Consider the following 25,840-nt stretch of genomic DNA (forward strand, 5'->3'; position numbering starts at 1 on the left):
TCCTGAAATCAAAGCAGGTGCTCCACTAGGCTTCTGCGTTGAAACTCAACTCCTCCATGGTGTACCTGCGTTGCAAAGCAGGTAGAACAAAGGCCACCTGCGCTGAGCGAGATGGGACAAGTGGCACGCTGAGTCATTGCTCTGGAATCTTCCAAAAATGACACTTGGATCAGGGATTTCGCCTTGTGATGAGTCAGAGGCTCTGTTTCTCCAAGTGGAAGCAAGGTTCTCCAAGTGGACTCAAGAACTGAAGATCAACTGAAGAGAGAGAGCACACAAGGCAGCTACACATCAGTTGCAAGCTGACTCATCCTTTCTCAATTCATCTATATATTGAGTTCTCTCCTATGAGCTCAAGGGGGCTGGAATTTTGTGCAAAGTAATGATATGCTGTTGGTTTCACTATAGAGCTATTGGGTGATTGCTTGAAGGAGGTGAAGAGGAGAAATTCTTTCTGCTGGGAGGTGTTGCTGGATTGGGGCCTTCAATGGTTGTAACACTCTCAGAACTTTACTTCTTCCATTAATAAAAGCTATTGAGGTTCTTCTATATGCACTTGTTTCAATGATGTATTATGATAATTGTATATTTGATTTATGCTAATCCTTGAATCAGTTATGATTGCATGCTTCTTGTAGTTTCCTTCTTTGTTATTTTGCAGGATCTCATTGTAGCTGGGCCAGCAAAAGAGCAAGGAGCTGGGAGCAAGCAAGCAAAGAGAAGAGTTTGGATTCGACATTAAGTGCAAGACAACGGTTAGTGCATTTCTTCATTCTCTCTTGCTTTCATAAAGAAGTAAACCTTAAGTAGTTTTCTTTACAGTTGTTGCTGAGGTACTATCACCCTTAGAGTGGGATAGGGTCATCCGAATCGGATACTTTTCCCTACAACACTAGAGATGTAAAAGGTAAAGAGGCATCTGATGAAAAGGTGGCAAAGCACTATAAGTAAAATAAGAAGATACACAAGTATTTGAATACTACAAGGTATGGATGGTATATTGTTTCAATATTACGTTCTAGCTCTAATATTGGATGGAAAGGTAAATCCCTAACGTATGAGGATAATGTCGCCTCCTAAAATGGCTCATGGATGCATATGAAATTGATTTGGATTCACGGTTCTTGTGATGAAATGTTGCACATGGTATTAAAGAAATATCTTCGTGAACATGATTGACTTCTTTATTCTATGATGCTACTTAATTTTGATCTTTGATATAGTGGTATACTTGATGTTTGGGTACATCTATAAATTTTGATATCTTGATCCCATAAAGAAGGTTAACACCTTGATTATAGTAAATGGTAACTTGACACTAATTATTTGTGAAAAGCATGGAAGCCATGATGATAGAAGTATAATAATGAGATTGATACTCAAGATCTTCTGTTGACCATGGTTATGTTATGTGGTTAGTGATTGTGGAACATGGTAAAATGGAATTCCGTAATTTAATCGATTGAATTATGTGTTTAGGAAGTAAGGAATGTGATCATGATTCTTAATGTCTACTCCTATTATCTCTTTGTCACTAATCCTTGATAATAGATTGATGTCATGATGAAGTATTTTATAACATGATATGATCATGATGAATATGTGATGTAGTCTGACTTTGTGATCTAACATATCTTATTATGAATAAGATTATTATAGACAGGTTGATGAATGAGCGAAGTTGATTGAAGTGGATCCCCATTCAGAGGGAGAACCTCTCCATAAGATCCCTTCTCCTATTGTTATTTTCATTATATACTTTTTACTATTGAAGTATTGTTTATGGGCATGAAAAGACAAATATCTGACATGGTTGATTTGTAGCAGAGTTCTAATATGAGGTGAGAGATTTTTCTCTTACTCTATGACTCAGTCACACAGAAGCCTACAAGTGTGACTGTAGCCTCCTAGCCACATGTAACAAAGCCTATAGGTTCAAATGTATCCTCCCATACACACATAATTAAGCTCAAGGGTGTGATTGAGGCACTGAGATAGTTCTAGGTAGACCAAACCACATTCTCTCACTTACTATTCTTTGGAGAGCGATTGGCAACCATCAGTCACTTGCAAAACATCTTGAAGGGTGCAATTGTTATCTCCCAACTACACAGAGAAGGCTTATGGGTACAACTATGTTTGCAGGAAACAAGAATGAATTTTTGTGCATGAAATCATATGTTCACCTAAAAGATGTTAGCCCTACAGAAATGAAGCAAACACCAGAAAGTTCTATGAGCAATGAAGTTTGAATGACTTACTATAATATGAATATGTAGACTGAACTTGTGTTTGTGAGTGATTGGAGCATGTATATAGAAATATCATTATGTTTGAAGCTTGTGCTATAAGAGTTTGACATGATTTGGCTAATTGATACAAATGAGCAATGTTTGGAATTTTGACATGATGTCTAATTGATATAGACGAGTGGTATTTGGAATTTTGACATGATGTCTGATAGTGACTTAGAAATTTGACTTGATGATTGAGATATGTCTTCGACTATAAATCTCACTATGGTAACAAATATGAGATCCGACTTGATGCCAAATGATTTTATTTTATGACTGATCATTTCCCTTGACGACAATGTTATGTGGGCATAGTGACTTTGATCGACTAATGTTGATGATGGATAATGGTTTTGTATTTGCCTCTTATTTCTTAGCACATTGGTTGAAGTATTGACAGTTGTCATTTGGTGTGAAGTAATCTGAAAATGAATGGATGAACCTGTATGACTTACTTTTCATGTATGCGTTTGCATCTAGTGACTAATATTACGACCATGAGGATGACTTGATGAAGTTTGGTTTGATATTGCTTCGCAAATGACAACTTGATGGTGGAAATAGAGGTAGTCATGACTTGATTAGACCTCTACTTGTTACTTGGTCTAAATAATATGATACTTTGATATTGTGATGATTTTGATATTGGTTCTGATCTGCCATATAAAATTTGATAAGATGACTTAGCTGTTTTGATTGTACAACATTGTGAATCTAAGAATATTGGTTTGGAAAAGTGTTATGTTTACAAAAATCTTTGTGTAAAGAAATCTCCCCAATCGAGATCCAAATGTTGGATGTGTTATATTATTTTCACGACTAATTCTGGGCATGATGGGTCACACAGGGGCTGATATTAGGTGGCCGTCCCTACCTATGCTTTTGTGCATGGGTTTTGCACATGGTTCTGAGCATGATGGTTTTATGCCCATGGTATTTTATAGATAGGTCAAGGGAACTATGATTACATTCCAGTACAGGGTTAACGGATTAGGGTTAATGAATGTTTTGTCATGCATATATATGTATTCTAACATTGAAAGGAATATAATGAAAAATCAATTTGGTAGTTCTGGTTTTGGGATTGAGGGGATATTTCTATGTATTTGTTTTATATTCTCATCATTGTTTATTTTCTATTTTTAGAATTCATCTATAGTTAAGTTTTGTACAGGTTTAAAACCTACATTTGGCATCAAAGTTGTTTTGGGTTTAAGGGGACGCGTTTGCTATTGATGGATTTTTTGCAGGCCTATGGTAAACCATGTTCAGTGGCAGAATTGCAGGATTGATTCTTGTGGTGAAGGAATATGGCGAGTAGTGGAAATATAGAGATCAGAAAATTTAATGGCCAGCGTTTTGAGTTGTGGAAACTCAAGAAGGAGGATCTACTCGTGGATAAATATTAGCGGATTGTGGTAGACCTAGGTACTAAACCAACGATAATGTAAGATGAAGACTAGGTGGAGTTGGATCATAAAGAAAAGAGAAAAATATGGTTGTGTAACTCAGATTCAATAATGTTAAATGTATCAAGGGAAGCTATGAGAAACACTTTGTGGGACAAGTTAGGGACTTTGTACCAGTCTATGTCTCTGGTGAACAATTTTTTCCTACAAAAAACATTGTATAAGTTGAGGAAGAAGGATGGATACTCAGTGACAAAGAATATGAATGCCCTTAATATTATTGTACTCCAATTATTATCTATTAATATTAAAATTTTAGATGAAGATAAGTGCATTAGTTTTATGTGTTATCTACTAGATTTGTGGGATAGTCTAGTTGTTGCAATAGGTAGCAATAAAACTACCTTGAAGTTTGATGAAATAGTCTCATCCTTTCTATTGGATTAGATGAGATGGAAAAATATGGAGGGCTAGAATGGAGATGTGTTGTCTGTATGAGGACGTTCCCAGGAAAAAAATAAAAAAAATTAAGTCCTCGAGTGGAAGATGAAAATCTAGAGGGAGATATAAATCTCCAGGAAAACCTTTAAAGGTGTGCTAGAAATGAGGAAAGGAAGGGCACTTCAAAAATGACTATAGATCTAAAGCTCCTGAGAAAGGAAATGTTTCTAGTTATTCTCCTTATGAAGAGGAAAAAACCACATTAGATGAAGGTGGGGATGTTTACTTGGCTTCTTCTTCAAGTACACATGTAGATCATGACGCATGGTTGATTGACTTAGATGCATCCTTTCACCTCACTCCCCATGGGGAGTGGTTGTGGGAGTATGAGAAATATGATGATGGTGATGTATTCTTAGGCGATGAAAGGAAGGCTGGAATTTTTGGACATGGAAAATTCGATCTGAAGTTACAACGTGGAAGGATTAGAACAATTCTGGGTGTTTTGTATATTCTTGCATTGGCCAGAAATCTGATTTATGCAAGCAAGATGGATGATGAAAGTGTAAAAATAGTGTTCGAGAAAGATACCTGCAAGGTAGTTCAAGGAGCACTAGTATTGATGTGGGGATTTCATATTGGATCAATGTACAAGATTCTGGGTAGTATTGTTAATGATGGGTGCAACATTTTTGTCGTTCCTAAAAGTGGAGCAGAAAATCTAATGGTCTCTGGACAAAAAACCATGCTATGCAATTGAAGACTTGGACATATTGGAGAGAAGGGCCTTCGAATACTTCATGGTAATGGTATAGTAGAAGGTATGTCTAATTTCTCTCTATATTTTGTTTTCTATGAACATTGTGTATATGTAAAGTAGAATTAGGTGAGTTTCCCCTCTTGTGCTAAGAGGGTGAATGAGATATTAGAGCTTGTGCACAATGATGTGTTTGGACCTGTGTCAGTTCCATCATTGGGTAATTTTGTGTACTATGTATCATTTATAGATGACTTCTCAAGGAATACATAGATATATTTCCTCAGGGAGAAATCTGAACTCTTTGACATGTTTAAATAATTTAAGGCTCTAGTGGAAAACCACACAGAGAAGAAGATAAAGGTGTTGAGGATAGATAACGATGGAGAGTTGTGCAAGAAGTAATTTTAGGAGTTTTGTAAGAATTTTGATATAGCACAGAAAATAATACTCCATACACACCTCAGAAAACAAAAGATGTTGATGGAAAAGGGAAGACGAATGCTCAGTGGTGTTGGGTTAGGACATGAATTCTAGGCAGAGGTGGTGGAGACTGCATGTTACCTACTTAATAGATCACCTTCATCACCATTAGAGGATAAGAATCCACATGAGATATGGATTGGTAAGAAAGCCTATCTTCCACATCTAAGGGTATTTGGATATGATGCATATGTGCATGTTCCAAAGGAGAAAAGAACCAAGTTAGATAATAAATATGAAAGGTGCATATTTATTTGGCATAAGGATGGTTTAAACAGTTATAACCTTTGGAGCCCACAAACAAGGAAGGTTGTGTACAATCTATATGTGGTGTTTATGGAAGTGAAATATGTTATTAAACATGAATTCATACCAAAGGAAACTGAGAAGATAGAGTTTGAGCTATAGCAGGAAGAACTAGACTCTACATCAGAACAAGAATCAGAAGGTGAAGAGCCACAAACTCCAGGTGTGAGAAGATAATTTTGAGAAGGAAGACAACCAGAAAAGTATAGTCCATCTGTTTTCTATTCAAATTTTTCTTTATTTATTTTATGGTGATCCTAGAACTGCTGGGGAGGTATTAGATTCAGAGGATGGAAAACTTTAGAAAGAGGCCATGGTTGATGAAATGGCATCTTTGGAGAAAAATAAGGCTTGGGATCTGGTGGATTTTTTGAATGGAAGGAAACCCATTGGAAGAAAATGGATGTTTAAGAAGAATACAAATGCACAAGGAAAGGTGGATAAATATGAATATCGTCTAGTAGCAAAAGGTTATTCCCAGGTGCCAGGAATTAATTTTGGTGATATTTTTTCTCCTGCTTCCAAGGTAGCTTCTATTAGATTACTTTTATCTATTTCTTTTCTTTTGATTTTAAGGAAGAATAGATGGATGTGAAGACAACATTTATTCATGGGGATCTGCAAAAAGAGATGTACATGAAGTAGCTTGAAGGCTTTGTGGTGAAGGGAAAAAAATCTAGTATGCAAGTTAAAAAATTCCTTGTGTGGGTTAAAATAGTCACCAAGGATGTGGTATTAGAAATTTGATACATATATAGGGGACTTGGCTTCACTAGAAGAAAATCAGATCACTGTGTGTATTTCAAATTAAATGGTGACAATATTATTTATCTAGTCTTGTATGTGGATCATATGTTGTTGATTGCAAATGACAAAGAAACTATCTAGGATTTGAAGACCCAATTGTCTTTCAAATTCGACATGAAGAATCTTGGTGTTGCAAATTATATTTTATGCATGGAAATTAAATGAGATCTGATGGGAGATCCAAACATAGTGGGAGATCTAAATCTAGAGGAAGATCCAAATCTCCAGGAAAACCTGTAAAGGTGGTGTGCTGGAAATGCGGAAAGGAAGGGCACTACAAAAGGGATTGTAAATCTAAAGCCCTTGACAAAGGAAAGGGATCTGATGATGTTCCTTCTACAGAGGCGAAAACCACCTCAGATGAAAGCGGGGATGTGTGCTTGGCTTCTCCAAGTACATATGCAGATCATGAGGCATGGTTGATTGACTCAGGTGCATCCTTTCACTTGACTCCCCATAGATATTTGTTCTACGAGTATGATAAATACGATGATGGTGATGTCTTCTTGGAGACTAACACAAAGGCTAGAATCATTGGTTGCGAAAAAGTAAAGTTGAAGTTGCAAGGTGGAAGGGTTAGAAGACTTCTAGGTGTTCTGCATATTCCTGCGTTGGCCAGAAATATGATTTCTGTAAGCAAGCTGGATGATGCAAGTGTAAAAACAGTGTTCGAGAAGGATAACTGCAAGATGATTTAGAGAGAACTAGTATTGATGCAGGGAGTTTGGATTGGAACTTTGTACAAGCTGCAAGGTAGCACTATTGTTGATTGGTGCAACAGTTCTATGGTTCTTGAAAATGGAGTAGAAAATTTAGTGGTCTCTGGAGAGAAGACCATGCTATGGCATCAAAGGCTTGGACATATGCCAGAGAAGGGCCTTCGAATACTTCATGGTAAACGAATGGTAGAAGGTATGAGTAATAGCTCTCTGGCTTTTGATTTCTATTAAAATTGTGTATATGAGAAGGAGAATTGGGTGATTTTCCCTCTAGTGGTAAGAGGGTGAAACAGATATTAGAGCTTGTGCACAGTGATGTGTCTGGACCTGTGAAGGTTCCATCAGTGGGTAAGTCTGTGTACTTTGTATCATTTATAGATGACTTCTCAAGGAATACATGGATATATTTCCTTAAGAAGAAATATGAAGCCTTTGATAGGTTTAAAGAATTTAAGGCTCTGGTGGAAAACCAGACATAGAAGAAGATAAAGGTGTTGAGGTCAGATAATGGTGGAGAGTTTTGCAACAAGGAATTTGAAGAATTATGTAAGAAGTGTGGTATAGCAAGAAAAAAGACTACTCCATACACACCTGAGCAAAATGGAGTTTCAGAAAGAATGCATAAGACGTTGATGGAAAGGGAAAGAAGCATGCTCAGTGGTGTCAAGTTAGGATAGGAATTCTAGGCGGAGGCAGTAGAGACAACATGTTACCTAGTCAACAGATCACCTTCATCAGCGTTGGAGGATAAGACTCCATAAGAGGCATGGACTAGTAAGAAACCCTCCCTTTTACATCTGAGGGTATTTGGATGTGATGCATATGTACATGTTCGAAAGGAGAAAAGAACCAAGTTGGATAGTAAATCTGAAAGGTGCATCTTTATTGGGTATAACAATGGTTTAAAGTGTTATAATCTTTGGAACCCAGTAACAAGGAAGGTTGTGTATAGTCGAGATGTGGTGTTCAGAGAGGTAAAAGATGTTATTAAACATGTAGTCCAACCAAAGGAACATGAGAAGATAGAGTTTGAGCTTAAGGAGGAAGAATCAGACTCTACAGCAGAGGAAGAATCAAACTCTATTGTAGAGGAGGAATCAGAAGATGAAGATCCACAAACTCCGGGTGTGAGAAGATCAACTCGAGAAAGAAGGCAGCCAGAAAGGTATAGTCCATTTGCTTTCTATTCAAATTTTGTTTTATTTGTTACTCATGATGATCCTAGAACTGTGAAGGAAGCAGTAGATTCAGAGGATGAAAAACTTTGGAAAGATGGCATGGTTGATGAAATGGCATCTTTGCACAAAAATGAGGCATGGGATCTAGTGGACTTGTAGGCTGGAAGGAAACCCATTAGCAGCAAATGGGTGTCCAAAAAGAAGACAAATGTAGAAGGAAAGGTGGAGAAACATAAAGCTCAGTTGGTAGCAAAAGGTTATTCCCAGGTGTCGGGAATTGATTTTGGTGATATTTTTTCCCCTGTTGCCAAGGTAGCTTCTATTAGATTACTTCTATCTATTGATGCTACTTTTGATTTTGAAGTAGAACAGATGGATGTGAAGAAAACATTTCTTCATGGGGATCTGGAAGAGGAGATCTACACGAAGTAACTTGAAGGTTTTATGGTGAAGGGAAAGAAGGAATTGGTATGCAAGTTAAAGAAGTCTCTGTATGGGTTAAAACTGTCACCAAGGATGTGGTATCAGAAATTATACCGGGACTTGGCTTCACCAGAAGCAAAGCAGATCACTGTGTGTATTTTAAATTTATTGGTGATCATGTTATTTATCTGGTCTTGTATGTGGACGATATGTTACTGGTTGGAAATGGAAAAGAAATTATCCAAGATTTGAAGACACAATTTTCCTCCAAATTCGACATGAAATATATTGGTGCTAAAAACTATATTTTGGGCATGGAAATTAAAAGAGATCAGGAAAAGAGGAAGCTCTGGTTAAACTATAGGAAGTATGTTGAGACAATATTGTAGAGGTTCAATATGTAGGATAGTAAACTGGTGAAGGTTCCTATTCCTGTAGGTGTAAATTTATTTGTTGAACAGTGTCCCAAGACAAAAGAAGAGGAAGAGGGCATGTCCCGTGTTCCATACACAAGTGAATATGGTAGCCTGATGTATGTAATGGTTTGTACTAGACTAGACATTGCAGATGCAGTGGGAGTATTGAGTTGGTTTATGTCAAAACTAGGGAAGTAGCATTGGACATCAGTGAAGTGGTTTTTTAGGTATTTGTGTGGCACTAGTGATTATGGTCCATGCTACTAAGGAAGACTAGGATTGGATAGAGTTTTGGTGTAACATCCTCCTCCCACATCTACCCATGTAACCGACCAAATGGGGTAAACATGTGACGAGAGGCTACTATGATTTAATACAACCTCCTATGTGACCTTAAGGAAGTGGAATCGATGGAAACCCAATGTACATACCTTCTTAATCAGCTATAGGACTCAGACAAACAATCCCAACCAATTAAGTAGCTAGACCCTAGGTCCCACAGAGGTATTAGACCACTTGACCGTCAGGCGCTTCCATGATATGGACCTACCAATGTCCATGAGGCTCTGGATGATCTCATGCTAGTGTATACGGACTATTTTTCCTAGTGTTGTGCCAGTGTCCCTAGGATTTGAGCCACTTTTTCAGGCCCAGGGCCCAGGTCACTGCCCAGAATTGAATGACCCCTTTAGGACATAAATGTAACGAGGAAACAATGATGCAAATGTAAATAATTGAACAAGCCCTTAACCAGACCCTCAGTATCCATGAGAGGCATTCCATCAAACATATCACGAATATGTAATCTACAGGTGCAAACAACAAATTTAAGCATAGGGGTGTCATACTTATCTAAGAATCGATATGGATAATTTTTTCCTTAAATCAATTGTTGCATTATCATCTATTAGGCCATAGATAGAATTTTCATTCATTTACAAGTAAAAACATGATGAGAGACTTAAATAGCCATTGTCATAAAACATATACATAACTATCATAATAACAATAGAAATATCAAGAAAATCACAACCATATGATCCACATATAAATCAATATAATACTCATAGGAATAAAAGGAGAAATAACCTCATATTGATGATGGAAAATCCAAACTCGTGATGGGACTACCATGTTCGACCTGACCATAGAATTGTTGAGCCAAATCTCTCTTCAGCCATTCACCCCCATGCCATATTGAAAATGTGAATGTGGGACTCTGTTATCGGGAAAAGTGTCTATTTAGAACTGCTCTATCCCACTAAGGTGTGACAGCTACCTTAGAAACAAACAGAGAAAACTACTTTTGTATTCTTCTTTATGAACTATAAACAAAGAGGAATAGGATGAACCAACCTGTGTCTTGCGCTAGTCCTTTGATCCAATCTCTCTCCTCTTTGACAACTTCTAGCTACCTGCTCCCTTGCCCAGCTTCACCAAGTACCTGTAAGATCACATAAGAAGGAAACTATACAAAGACATGGGTTTATACTCATAAATAACTTAGGATCAGATTTAAGTTAACCATACAAATGTAACAAGCATCAATGAAACACAAGCATGGAGAAGAAACTCAAATAGTTTTATTGATATACAAGAAGATCCAGGAGGAGTTACAACCGATGATTCCTGACCCAGCATCAACCTCCTAGCAAAGAAGTCCCTTCTTCAACCCCAACAAAGCATATATCACCCAATTCTCTGATATGTATCTCAAAACCAACAGCAATTCCTTACAATGTGCAAAATTCCAGCCTCTGGATCTCTGGGATGAGGGATCCCTATATAGATGTATGCAAGGAGGATGAGTCAGCTCATGATTTGATTAGTGGCTTCTCTCTGTCAGTTCTTTCTTCCACTTGGAGACTGAAAGCATCTTACTCATCCTTGGTCGAATTCAGTGAGGCAAGTGTCATTGGAGAAGATTCTGGAAGCTTCCATTGTCTCTCCACCTCGCGGAATGACACTTCCATTTGTCATTTCCTGCTCAACGCACCCTGGTAGTGCATTTAGGTGTGTTGCAACGCACCTATCTAGTGGATTTAGGTGCTATGCAACGCACTTGGCTAGTGAAGCAGCTGAAATGATCCTGATTTGACTTATTCTGAGCAGTTTCTGGTGGAGAACTTCTGGGAGAAGCTGTAATTTGTTGACCTTGTTCCTTTAGGGGTTGGAACAATACTTTTAGGGACTTAGGATCCCTTGGTTTATGGACATTTCATACTTATAGCTGTAAGGCACAAAAATGTCTATAACAGTTTCCCCCTAAAGTATGAGGTCATTTACCGGGTGAAATGATTTATTAGGAGGATCCGAAGTTCTTTCAATGCTGGGAGGAGACCTGTAATAAGATACAATACAATACATTATCTTCATACTATTTTCATGATCTGGCTGAGGCGGGCATTCCCATGCTCAGCTTTATAAATTCATTTTCATGTACATAGGACAGACAGTCGTCTGATGGTAGACTGATGATTCTGATAGAGCCATCATCCTTTTGGTAGGATGATTATCTGTGCTACAATGCTGTACATTTCAATGTCTTTATTTTCCTGAATATATATCGCAGCCCGTATGGATGAAACTAGATCTGGGGTCTTCAATCTCGTCCGATCTTCACTCGAAGTACAAGTCGATCCATGTGAGAAATTTTTTGAAGTCGAACATGGAAAGGCATCGCTTGATTACCAGTCAATGATGTAAACTGTTAACAAGTGCGAGAGGAATCACCGATAATGATAATGACCCTCAAGGTACTGCAGTACAATTCACGTGGTGTGAATAAAGGACTTGGCGTCGAGCACCATGAAAAATCTTTCGGTCGAAGGTCATTGATGTAAACCTGTTGCCGGAAGTGAGAAACTTGCCATTGAGGCATGCAAGCTTCAAAGTACTGAATGGGGTGTTCCTAGATCAACTTCTTGGATAATGAGTTGACGTCGACAAGAAGTGATCCATTATAGGAGGGCCTTAATGAATCCCACATCAATGACACGGAATGGAGCAAATGATTTTGATGGAGGTGAAAACGATCTGATGATATATGGTTCAGGGTGGCGGTCATGAAAGAACGAAGTATAATGTATGGTAGTGGGCGGGACACAGGTGGCCTTTCTGGATGACTTCTCTTGAACATGTCGGCGACACTTATGTGATGGATTGGTAGCATTAACCCCAAATGTGGATGGTATGGCGAGACCATGGCGATGTGACCGGTGAATGAAACGACCCAACCCGACTCGGGCACGGAGTGGAAGTGTCATGTTCAAGAGCGACTTGCTACCAATAAAGATTCTTTGAGTTTTCTTCCCAATTTTTCCCCAGTCATTGCTGACCAGTACCTCTTTATTTTTGTCAAGCTTGAGGAGGATAACATATGCTTGTTCTATAATTTGCCCTTCGGGCAAACCCATCGCTATGTTTTAACGAGCCTAGCGATAGTGAAACTCGTTCTCATCTAAAGACAAGTTTGTCACTATTAACCTTTTTAACGAGTTTAACGACAAAGATAACTCGGTCCTTTTCATTTTTAGAGAGTCTGAAAAGGTACGTAAAGGTAACTCCAAAATTCTTTTTTCGTCATCTAATCCCTTAAGTCCGAAAAAGTATAAAACAATACAGAAGGGATGAATTTTTGATCACTTTAACGAGCCGAACAAAACAAGCGCACAATCTTTTTGTGCAATAATCCCTCAGGTCCAAAAAGATTAAAATTTAGAGGAGAGATAGCACTTCCCGTCACTTTAACGAGCTGGAAGGCCATAACTCGCCAATCTTTTCATATTTTACGAGTCAGAAAAGAGCTTAAAGAAGACTCATCTTTTGAGGATTGAGTGATAAAATGGGTAGCAGTTGATTCCAGGTAAGGTTTGGAATTTTCCAATCACGGCAGTGTCACAAGAATGGCTAGTGAAATCACTCTTTGCAGCTATTCCTCAAAATGGGTAAACAATCAAATGGAGGTGAATGATCGGCCAATGGAAAAGTGGAGGTGACGGTGCAAACACGACCAAGGCTTTAATGGCTGAAATGCTACATTCACGATGGTTATTTACCAGGGGATAGTTCATTTTTTAACGAGCTTAAACGCGGGTGGAAACATTTGCTCCGTGCGGGTTTATTTTTTAATGAGCTTGAACCTTGCGGTAACACTGCTCGATTAAATGGTCTTGTTTTGATTTTTACCATAAATAGCTTTGTCCATCCAAAGATCGTACTCTCATTTTACCATTTCATTTGAACTTGGTTTTTTGGAGCTTTGGAGGTGCTTTTCCCCCTCGATTTTCATCAGTTGATTTCGGGAGATTCTGTGGACGATTCTCAGCGCCGTCTAGACCAGGTAGGAGCTAAACCTAAGCTCTTTCATTTCATGGTTTCCATTTTGCATTTTGAGCCTGATTCCCTGCTTTTATGAGCCCCTGGGTTTTGAGGGACTCGTTTTGCCATCAACGCACCCCCAGTGTATCGAAACCTGCGTTGAATGCTGGCCTGTCTGAAGGCAATTTGGCTTCCGACACACCTAGAACACTGCTGCAGGTGCGTTGGGCACATAAAGGGAGTTTGTTGCATAATTTTTGATGGAATTTTTGCTTGTTTCTCACCAAAATCAGGACCTAACTCCTCTCTTGTTTGTTTTTCAGAGATCTTTGGAGTAAGATGACTCTTACATAGTGAGAACATGAGCATGAAGAAGAGGAAATGATTGCCCTACATGATCCAGTTACAGTGAACGCGCTGTGGAACTGTGGCTTGCTGGAGTTTTTCCGCATTTCTAGCATGAGACAGCAGATCAACTTACTACAATATTTGCTCGATGCTTGGGATCCTATCAATCAGGTTTTCCAGATTAGGGGCAAATCTATCCCCTTGACTGCAGTAGACATCTATTTCTTGACAGGTTTGTCGAGGCGGGGTACCCCCATCTCTTTGTCAGGTTCGGCCCGAGGAGGCGATTCTATGAGAGATTATGTACGCCGATATTGTAGAGAAGGGTTTCAGCCGAGTAAAGATGGCAAGATCATCATCCGTGATGTCACTGACAGGTCCCTTAGGACTATCCTGTTTACTTTTGGTAGGATGGCCGGTAGTGCGTCTCTTCATGTAGCCAATCGATCCTATATGCAGCATGCCTTGGAATGCCTCCAACCGAAGGCGTTCAACTGGTGCGATGCAGTACTTCATGTGATGAAAGAACAGTTGACCAAGATAAAGAATGGGAGGTTGAAGAACTTTGGGTATGGTTCTATTTTGACCGCCTTTGCCTTGGAGAAGATACCACTGATGCAGCCGCAGTACATTGCACTCGATTTACCTTCTCCTACTGAACCACGTATGCAGAGATGGGATGACCATATGTCTAGGCATGCTGGTTAGTCTCAGATTTCATTTTATGATACCTTCTTCAGGTGGTTTGATCGTCAGGAGATGGTTTATTCTAAGTATCCATATGTTGGCATGGACTTCCGGGGTGATCTAGATTTAGTACTGTCGGATGGCGAGCAGTGGGGTGCTATTGGTAAAACCTCTGACCATATTGTTGTTTACTAGTTTTTGTTTATAATGTCCTTGTGCTTTATTCTATCAAGACTTTAATCAAACTCATGTTTACATGCAGATGTTGGTCCTGCTCGTCCAGTAGTTCGCCTGAGAGTACCAGCTGTTGCCCCAGCAGGAGAGGCCGCCGGAAGGGCTATTCTTCGCGACCTCGATGTGGCCGAGACTCTCACAGCTTTACAGGAGCTGGTTGAGGGCCTCACTCTCGGTATACCAGATGTGAGGACTGACGAGCTACCTTTGCGGTTACAGTGGCATACTACTGGTGTGCCCAGACGATGGACTTGTCTCCTGCGCATGATCGCACAGGCTGTGACTTGCTATCACGAGCATCATTAGACTAGGATGTGTTGGAAATAATACTGAGAGGGGGGGTGAATCAGTATTATTAAGCAATTTACCAAATCTTCCTTATTTGATCTTTTGAATTATTCTTGCATATCAGTACCATAAAATAATGAGCTTGAATAAAGAAAATAGACAGTCACACCAAAGAACACAAGATGTAAGGTGGAAACCCAATGCGGGAGAAAACCACCTGCTGCAATATGTCTCTATCTTCTTTCAAGAAATTCTTTTACAATGATTTTGTACTGGTGCAGTCCTTTACCAGCACGCAGGCTGTAACCTGCAGAGAGCTACAACTCTCTCTCGTTTTCCAGTTTCTCCTGGAAGGGAGCTACAACCCCCTACTTCTTTTCATGAAGAATCAAATGATCAACAAGTATATAACAGATACAGTCCACTACAGATATCAGATCAGTAATTACAGAAATAATCCAGAACACCTTATGAACAGAAATATACAGTCAACAGATCATCTTAAGACAGGGACGCATATTTTCTTTCTGTGGCCTGCGACTGGACGCAGTCTACCCTCCACTGTTCTGCGTGCAGACGCACTGTTCCTCTATGCTTTGCTGCGACCGGCGCACCCCGAAACACTATCGCGCCGCGTCTTTTGCTTCAGAGACGCACCCAATAACACAGTCGCGCCGCGTCCTTTGCCTCAGAGACGCACCTGAGCCTTTACTGTACTGCGTCCCGGCGCACTTACCCTTCACTGAACCTGCGTCCCTTCAGATATAAAAGATATGAGGACTTCAGAACCAACCCAAACACTCAGATCTACAGATCTGATCATGCGCCATAGAGATCACAGTCCATTAGAAGATTCGCCCTCATAGATCTGGACTAGATCTCACCAAAAGATATTCAACCAAGATGATGCCTAATCCAAATGAACTCCTTTGCTTTATATAGGCAAGATTCTCCCCAAAACATGGAACAATACCACGAGCCGACACCATAGAAACACAAAACCGTCGGCTAGATACCACGCAAGAAACCCCCACGTGCTTTTCTCTGCCTTGAAATGTGTGCACTGGGCGGACGCACCTCCTGAACGGCTGGTCGGCGTCCCTGGACGCGGGTTCTGTATGGTATACCTGCGGGGACGCACTTGCTGAACATATTTCCTGCGTCCTTCTTGATTTATCACCTGAATGGGTTTGCCATCAAGGACAACACCTGAATCATAATTCCAACAATCTCCCCCTTTGGACTTGATGGCAACCACATAATCTTCAGCTTCATTCTCCCCCTTTGACATCAAGAGCAAAGGGTATGCTCCCCCTATGCTCATGCATCTCCAGATCTGTAACCAGAAATCCATCATGAAGGAGATAGAGACATATTGCAGCTATTTCCAAGATCTCCTTCTCCATAATGCCAACAATGCATTATGTGCTCCCCCTGAGCCTATACCACCAATAGGAAGATGATCAACAGTAAGATGATGCATCAACAACCCCCAGCTTTTGCCTGAGGTATTCAAAAGTGTCCCTGGGCAATGGTTTGGTGAAAATATCAGCAACTTGTTCCTTAGAAGGAACATACTCCAACTTGACCTTCTATTCAAGTACTTGTTCCCGGAGAAAATGGTACTTGATTGGTATGTGCTTGGTTTTTGAATGCATAACCGGATTCTTTGAGATGCTGATTGCACTTGTGTTGTCACATAAGATAGAGATTGGAGGTGTACAAGTGATTTGATAATCCTGCAAAGTCTGCATCATCCAAAGGAGTTGGGTGCAACAAGATGCAGCAGCAACATATTCTGCTTCAGCTGTAGACAAGGCAATTGAACTCTGTTTCTTGCTGAACCAAGAGACCAGTCTGGGACCCATAAAGAACGCACCACCACTTGTGCTTTTCCTGTCATCCATGCTTCCGGCCCAATCTGCATCTGTATAGGCATGAAGAGTAAGATCTGTATTTCTAGGATACCATAAGCCATAATTTTGAGTCCCTTGAAGATATTTGAAAATTCTCTTCACTGCTTGAAGATGAGTCTCCTTCGGATTTGCCTGAAATCTTCCAACTATTCCAACTGCATGCATGATGTCTGGTCGGGTACCTGTTAAATATAGTAAACTTCCAATCATAGATCTGTAGGTTGGTTGATGTACTGCTGCAGACTCATCATTTGCACTGAGACTGCATCCTGTGACCATGGGTGTACATACTGGTTTTGCATCTTCCATGCCATATTTCTTCAAAATCTGCTTGAGATACTTGGTTTGAGATAAAAGGATTCCTCCTTCCTTTTGTTGGATTTGCAAACCAAGAAAGTATGTCAGTTCTCCTAGCAAGGACATTTCAAATTCTTTCTGCATGACTGAGGCAAAGCTTTGACTCATAGCTTCTTCATTGCTGCCAAAAATAATGTCATCTACATACACAACAAGTATTAGCAATTTGTCATTTTCAATTTTTATATATAGATTGCTATCTGCTGAACCTTTTGAAAAACCTTGTTGATGAAGATATTTGTCCAACCGGTAGTACCAAGCCCTTGGGGCTTGTTTGAGACCATAGAGAGCCTTTTTCAATCGGCATACAAGATTTGGATCATTTCCAAGAATGAACCCATCTGGCTGTTCAATGTACACTTCTTCTTCCAAGTCTCCATTCAGAAAGGCTGATTTTACGTCCATTTGAAATACTTTGAAATTTTGAGAACTTGAGAGAGCAAGGAACATTCGGATGGCCTCAAGTCTTGCAATAGGAGCAAAAGTTTCTTCAAAGTCTATTCCTTCTTGCTGTGCATATCCTTTACAAACAAGTCTGGCTTTGTTTCTAATTACTTCTCCATTTTCATTCAATTTATTTTTGAAGACCCATTTTGTTCCGATAACATTCTTATCCTTTGGTCTAGGAACCAGCTCCCAAGTGTTGTTCTTTTCGATTTGCTCAAGTTCTTCATCCATTGCTTTCACCCAACATTCATCTTTGCATGCCTCTTTCACATTTTGTGGTTCAGTAGAGGAGAGTAATGCCAAATAACTTGAAGCTTCTGCAACTGTTCTTCTAGTTTGTATACCTGCTTCTTTCTGTCCCATGATCTGAGATTCTGGATGGTTCTTTTGAACATATCTGGATGGAGTCTTTTATTCTATTCTTGTTCGTTCTTCTGCTTCTTCGTGAGGTTCTTCTTGTGATTCTTCTTGCGGTTCTTCTTCTTCATCATTCTGTCTTTGAGGGTGGCTTTCATCTTCTTCGATGTCTTCACGATGTATTTGCCTAGGAATGTATCCCTTCTCATCAACCACTACATCAATGCTGTCAACAATTTTGCCAAGTCTTTTATTGTAGCATTTGTATGCTTTGCTATGTGGAGAGTAGCCAAGAAGAATACCTTCATCTGCTCTAGGATCAAGTTTACCAAGCTGCTCCTCAGTATTCTTGATATAGCATTTGCTCCCAAAGATTTTGAAGTGCTTTACCGAAGGAGTTTTACCACTCCAGAGCTCATGAGGAGTTTGAGTGCTGTTCACTCGGACATTTGTCTTGTTGAGAATAATAACGACCGCATGTGCAGCTTCACCCCAGAAGGTTGCAGGGGTTCCTGATTCATCAAGCATAGCACGAGCCATTTGCTGGATTGTTCTGTTCATTCTTTCAACTACTCCATTTTGCTGAGGAGTTCTAGCTGTAGAAAATTCTCTCCTTATCCCATGTTCATCACAGAAATCGAAAAATTCATTTGAAGTAAATTCCCCACCTCTGTCAGATCTGAGGCACTTAATTTTGTGACCTGATTCATTTTCAACCAAGGCTTTGAAGGATTTGAATTTTTCGAATGCTTCATCTTTGTGCTTCATAAGTCCTAACCAAACAAACCTGGAGAAATCGTCAATAAATAATATCAAGTATTCCTCTCCTCTAGGTGTTCTTTTTCTGAATGGTCCACATACATCTGTATGTACTAGCTCAAGAGGCATGCTGGCTGATCCTTCTTTCTCTGGAAAGTTAGTTCTGGTTTGTTTTCCAAACTGACATGATCTGCATATGATGTTGTCAGGAATTTTGATATCTGGAAGATCGCGAACTGCCTGATATTTGCAAGCTTTCCTTATTTGTGAGAAGCTTAGATGTCCCAACCTTCGATGCCATAGCCAGTGCTCTTCATCCTTGCTTAGATAGCATTGTTGTTGTCCTTCATCAAATATGTATAGATTATTTGGAGTTCTTTTTCCTTTGAGAACTGTTTTACCTGTATCAAGATCACGAACAAGGCATCCATTTGATCTGAATATTACCTCGGTTCTTTGATCACACATCTGGCTGACACTTAGTAGATTATGCTTCAATCCATCAACAAACAAAACATTTCCAGCCTTAACATCTTCTTTTAAAGGAGCAATACCTTTTCCTTTTATAGTTGCAGGAGTATCATTTCCAAAAGAGACTTTCTTTCCCTTTTCTAAATTAGAATAAGACTCAAGTTTTTCTTTATCACCTGTCATATGCTTCGAACATCCACTGTCAATGTACCATAGATTTTCTTGTCCTTCTGCATAAAATGCTATCCCACATCTTTCTGTTTGAGGTTCCTTTATTCTCCATGTTTTGGTGCCTGAGGCTTGTTCCTTTTTCTGCTCTTGTACCTTTCTTTCCGGAAACCTGCTTCTGCATTCAAAGTCTTTATGTCCAAAATTATTGCAAATAGAACATTCAACTTCATTTTCAAGAGCTGAAAAGTTGTTATAGGTCCTTTTTGTAATCCCTGTCATACTTCTTTGTTTTTGAGCTTCCCTAGTCATGATTGTTTTATACGCAACACATTGAGCTGCTTTGTGACCAAAGTTATGGCAAGAAAAGCATTGTCCATTGAAGAAGCTTCTGCGATTATTGGATCTACCAGCCAACTGATTGTAATTTCTATTTTCATCTATTCTTGAACCAAATTGAGAAGATTTTACCTGTGGCTGGTTGTGGCTTTTGTTCACCCTTAAGCTGGATTGCCCCTGATAGTTTCTGTTTGACATTTGTCCCTGCTTTACCTGATGATCTTCCTTGTGCTCTTGCTCATTTCTTCTTGCTGCATCAAGATAACTTTTTGAAGTGGATGCTTGAGAAGTTTCTCCATTATAGCCCAAACCTGTCTTATTTAGTGGAGACCGCTGCACACTGATAATCTCATCCAAAGTTTCAGATCCTTTTACAAACTTGAGATTAATAGTTTTTGTTTTCTCAATTTCTTTTCTAAGACCAACAATTTCACCTTCTAATTTTTCAAGATGTTTTTCCTTTTCATCAATTTGGAATTGTAGAGTATCAATAATCATGTTCTTTTCTTCTATGCATCTCTTGAGTCTAGTAATTTCATCATAAAGGTTATCCACATCTACAGCATCCTCATAATCATCATCTTCAAATGCCATTAACAACCTATATTTATTACCTTGTTCATCTTCATCACTGTTTGATAAGCCATCACTATCTTCATGGGTGTAGTAGCTTTTCTTATTTGCGCTTTGTTTCTTGTTCCATCTAACTGGTTCCTTTCCTTTATCCTTATAAGAGCATTTTGCAGCATAATGACCTACTCTTCCACAAGCAAAGCATTTGAAAGGTAGCTTACCTCTGAACCTTCCAGAACCTCTTTGAAGATTTCTGACAAAATTTGATTCTTCTTCCTCTTCTTCTGGATCATGGCTTGCTTCATAGTAATCTTCTTTGCCTGATGCTTTAAAAGCAGCCTCCCTTCTGTCTGATGGTCCTCCCTTTCTCATTTCATAAGCAGTTAGAATTCCATGTAGCTGAGACATAGTAAGAACACGGAGATTTTCTTTTTCTTCTATTGCAGATACTTTGGATTCAAACTTGGGGGATAATGATCTTAGAATCTTTTGAACTACTATGGACTCCTTTACTTCTTCACCCAAATTTTTCATACAATTAACAATCTCATCTACCCGAAGAAAATAATTAGCCACACTTTCATCATTATACATCTTGAGAGTCTCATATTGAATCCTGAGAGTTTGAAGTTTAGCTTGTTTTACCTGTTCATCTCCTTCATAGCTTGTGATCATTTTGTCCCATATTTCTTTTGCTGATTTGAAGTGCATTACCTTCATGAATTCTGTTTGGGATATACTTCCTAATAGAGTACTGACTGCTTTTGCATTTGTTTCATACTTCTTTTTCTCAGCTGGATCTGTAGGAGTAGCTGAAGGAAAAGCATAGCCTGTTTCTACAATGTCCCAAACTTCAGTACCAAGAGATTGAAGATATGCAGTAACTCTTACCTTCCAATAATTGAAGTTTGTCCCATCAAAAACTGGTGGCCTGATTGATGCTTCTCTCTCGTAGTTGCTCATGATGAACGATCTACCTTCAAGCGATCAAGCTTTTCTGAAGGACCTGCTCTGATACCAATTGTTGGAAATAATACTGAGAGGGGGGGTGAATCAGTATTATTAAGCAATTTACCAAATCCTCCTTATTTGATCTTTTGAATTATTCTTGCATATCAGTACCATAAAATAATGAGCTTGAATAAAGAAAATAGACAGTCACACCAAAGAACACAAGATGTAAGGTGGAAACCCAATGCGGGAGAAAACCACCTGCTGCAATATGTCTCTATCTTCTTTCAAGAAATTCTTTTACAATGATTTTGTACTGCTGCAGTCCTTTACCAGCACGCAGGCTGCAACCTGCAGAGAGCTACAACTCTCTCTCGTTTTCCAGTTTCTCCTGGAAGGGAGCTACAACCCCCTACTTCTTTTCATGAAGAATCAAATGATCAACAAGTATATAACAGATACAGTCCACTACAGATATCAGATCAGTAATTACAGAAATAATCCAGAACACCTTATGAACAGAAATATACAGTCAACAGATCATCTTAAGACAGGGACGCATATTTTCTTTCTGTGGCCTGCGACTGGACGCAGTCTACCCTCCGCTGTTCTGCGTGCAGACGCACTGTTCCTCTATGCTTTGCTGTGACCGGCGCACCCCGAAACACTATCGCGCCACGTCTTTTGCTTCAGAGACGCACCCAATAACACAGTCGCGCCGCGTCCTTTGCCTCAGAGACGCACCTGAGCCTTTACTATACTGCGTCCCGGCGCACTTACCCTTCACTGAACCTGCGTCCCTTCAGATATAAAAGATATGAGGACTTCAGAACCAACCCAAACACTCAGATCCACAGATCTGATCATGCGCCATAGAGATCACAGTCCATTAGAAGATTCGCCCTCATAGATCTGGACTAGATCTCACCAAAAGATATTCAACCAAGATGATGCCTAATCCAAATGAACTCCTTTGCTTTATATAGGCAAGCTTCTCCCCAAAACATGGAACAATACCATGAGCCGACACCATAGAAACACAAAACCGTCGGCTAGATACCACGCAAGAAACCCCCACGTGCTTTTCTCTGCCTTGAAATGTGTGCACTGGGCGGACGCACCTCCTGAACGGCTGGCCGGCGTCCCTGGACGCGAGTTCTGTATGGTATACCTGCGGGGACGCACTTGCTGAACATATTTCCTGCGTCCTTCTTGATTTATCACCTGAATGGGTTTGCCATCAAGGACAACACCTGAATCATAATTCCAATAGGGTGCCTCCTAGCATTTTGAGTTTTTGGGTCGCGTGACTGATTTTGTCTTGGTTACAGAACATTATGTGTAAACCATAAACAACTATATATATTTTTGATTTTCGGGGTTTTATTTTGGTTGAGCTATATGATCCATATGTAAAACATTGATGATGTGTTTCTTTTTATAAATGTTTCCAATGTCTATCTAACACATAGTTTGCTAATGAGTCGGTTAATGTGTTTAAGTTTCTGGAAATATGTTGGTATTGAATAAGATCAAATTGTCTTTCCAAAATCTTAACCCCTAGGAACATGCGATAAATAGCTGGGTTTTGGATGGAATATATACCATTGAGTTGTAGTATTACGAGCTGTGAGTCTAGCCTAACAATTAGTCGACGTATACCATGAGTGATGGCATCAGAGAGAAGTTCTATCAATGCGCTATACTCAGTGATGTTATTCATTGATCGACCAATACATACACCTCTGAAACTTACTTACTCACCGCTTGGATAAAAAATAGCCCAGGCTACGGAGGACAGGTTCCGCGAACTACGACTCGCTCCATCGGCATATCCAACACATGGCTCCAATGGGTTTGACATCTGCAATAAATGTAAAAAGGTGGATTACTCGACCAAAACACACACTTTAGCGAAAACAAAAATATAACAAAAGCATATTGGTTACTATTACGCATAGTAACGCTTGAGGTACAACCCATTATGAGGTTGCGCCAGTGGAATTCCGTCATAATCCATTAACTCATAGGCTCCCTTTGCTAACACCCGCTTAACAATATAGGGGCCCATCCATAAAGACTTAAATTTACCAGCTCCCAATTTATCGGATTCTTGGTCATAAAGCAAGACCAAGTCACCTTGTGAGAAGACACGGGGTTTGACATTTTTGTCGAACTGCACTTTGACTCGTTTCTTATGGGCTTCATTAGCCAAAGCGGCGTCACGACGGGTTTCATCCAATTGGATTAATTCCAAGAAACGAGCCTCTTCTTCTGAAGTTCCGGGGAGGAGATCAATTGCGAGTTTGATAGACGAAATTTCACACTGGACTGGTAAGACTGCTTCCAGGCCATATACCAGTTGGAAGGGTGTGAACCCGGTTGCATTCCTTACCGATGTTCGGTAAGCCCACAAAGCTGAGTACAGGATTAGGTTCCATCTCCTTTTGTGAACTCCGATCATCCTTTGCAGCATGCATTTCAGGACTTTGTTGATCGCTTCAACTTGTCCGTTGGCTTGCGGATAATATGGAGTAGAGCTGTCGTGAGACAACCCTAGTCTGGCAACTAATTCAACCATCATGTGATTGCGGAAATGTGATCCATGATCTGTGACTATAGCCTGTGGTACGTCGAATCTAGCGACTACATGATTGAAAAAGAAGAGGGCAACTGTTTCACCAGTATTATCTAATGTAGGCATCGCCTCGGCCCATTTGGTAAAATAGTCAACTATGACTACGATATACCCATGCCCCCCGGTCGAGGTGGGGTTACATGTCATGAAATCGATGCCCCATTTAGCGAATGGCCCAACAACAACTATTGGCTGTAGAGGTGCGGGTGGTATTTTGGTTTTGCTATCAAAAATTTGACAAGAATGGCAACTTCTGACTGCGGTTATGCAATCTTTGAACATTGTTGGCCTGAAGTATCCTGCTCGTAAATTTTTTTGTGTTGTAGCATATCCAGATTGATGCCCCCCACACGCGCCTGAATGACACTCATTCAAGACTTTTTCGGCCTCCTCATGGGTGAGGCACCTTCTCAGAACTGTATCAATACTACGACGGTAAAGTGTATCACTGACGATCATGTAGTCTTTTGCTTGGTATCGTATACGTTTTTGTTTAGAGTTGGAGGTGTTTGGCCTAAATTTTTGGGTTTGGAGATAAATGATTATATCCCCATACCACTCATTGCTTGTAGATATCAGAAACAAACTTTCATCCACGATTGATTCTTTGGATGTTTCATCGTTGGACGACGATGGGAGATCGCATAATAATTCTGCAAAAACTAGAGCTTTCTTTGACTTGGATTTTACAAATTCCAGATCAAACTCTTGAAGGATTGCTATCCATTTTGAATATTTGCCCCCCAGCAACTGTCGCGACAATATATAAGTCATGGGGTTGCAATCTGACAGAATGGTAGTTTCCCAAAAGAGGACATAGTGTTGAAATATTTGTATCGCTTGAATAGTTGCAAGCGCTATTTTTTCAACATAAGAATATTTGATTTCTGTATCATTTAAGTTTTTACTTAAATAATATATGGGATGTTCAATTCCATCGACTTCTTGAACTAAAACCATTGCGATGGTCGTATCTGCTGCAGCGAGATACAAGGTTAAAATCTCTTTGATAATCAGGGGCGTACATTAATGATGCTTTCATTAGGTAATCTTTTAAAGCATCAAAGGAAGCTTGCGCAACCTGATCCCAGACAAAGGGTACCTCCTTTTTCAAGAGATGTGTATAACCTTTAGCAAGTTCAGCGTAATTTGGAATGAACCTCCTCAGAAAGTTTGCTTTCACTTGGATTTTCTGAATCTGAAGCAAATTCGAAGGTGGAGGCAAATTTATGATCGCCTGGACCTTACACGGGTCGAGACGAATCCCATCCTTAGAGACTACAAAGCCAAGTAAACGACCAGAACTAACGCAAAATACACATTTGTGCGGATTGAGTCGTATCTTGTAGTGTCGACAACGTAGAAATATCGCTCTTAAATGCTGCGGATGATCAGTCCGCTTTCGCGAATGAGCCAGAAGGTCATCGAGGTATGGTTGAACAATGTTTTTGATGTCATGGAAGGCATAATTCATTGCCCTTTGAAACGTCGCCCCTGCGTTCTTTAAACCAAAGGGTAATTTTCGATATGCGAATGTGCCCCACGGACAAATAAATGCAGTCTTTGACTGGTCCTCTGGGCGGATATTTATTTGATTATACCCGGAGAATCCATCCATGAATGAAAAGATTTCGCATCTAGCACATTCATCAATTATCTGGTTTATGAAGGGTGTAGGGTAGTTGTCTTTTGGACAAGCTTGATTTACATCCCTATAATCGACGCACACTCTAATTGTCCCCTATTTTTTCATA

The sequence above is a fragment of the Pinus tabuliformis genome, chromosome 8, assembly GCF_031772625.1.
Source record: "Pinus tabuliformis cultivar Carrire ecotype Pingquan chromosome 8, CPIR1, whole genome shotgun sequence".
Classification (NCBI taxonomy): Eukaryota; Viridiplantae; Streptophyta; class Pinopsida; order Pinales; family Pinaceae; genus Pinus; species Pinus tabuliformis.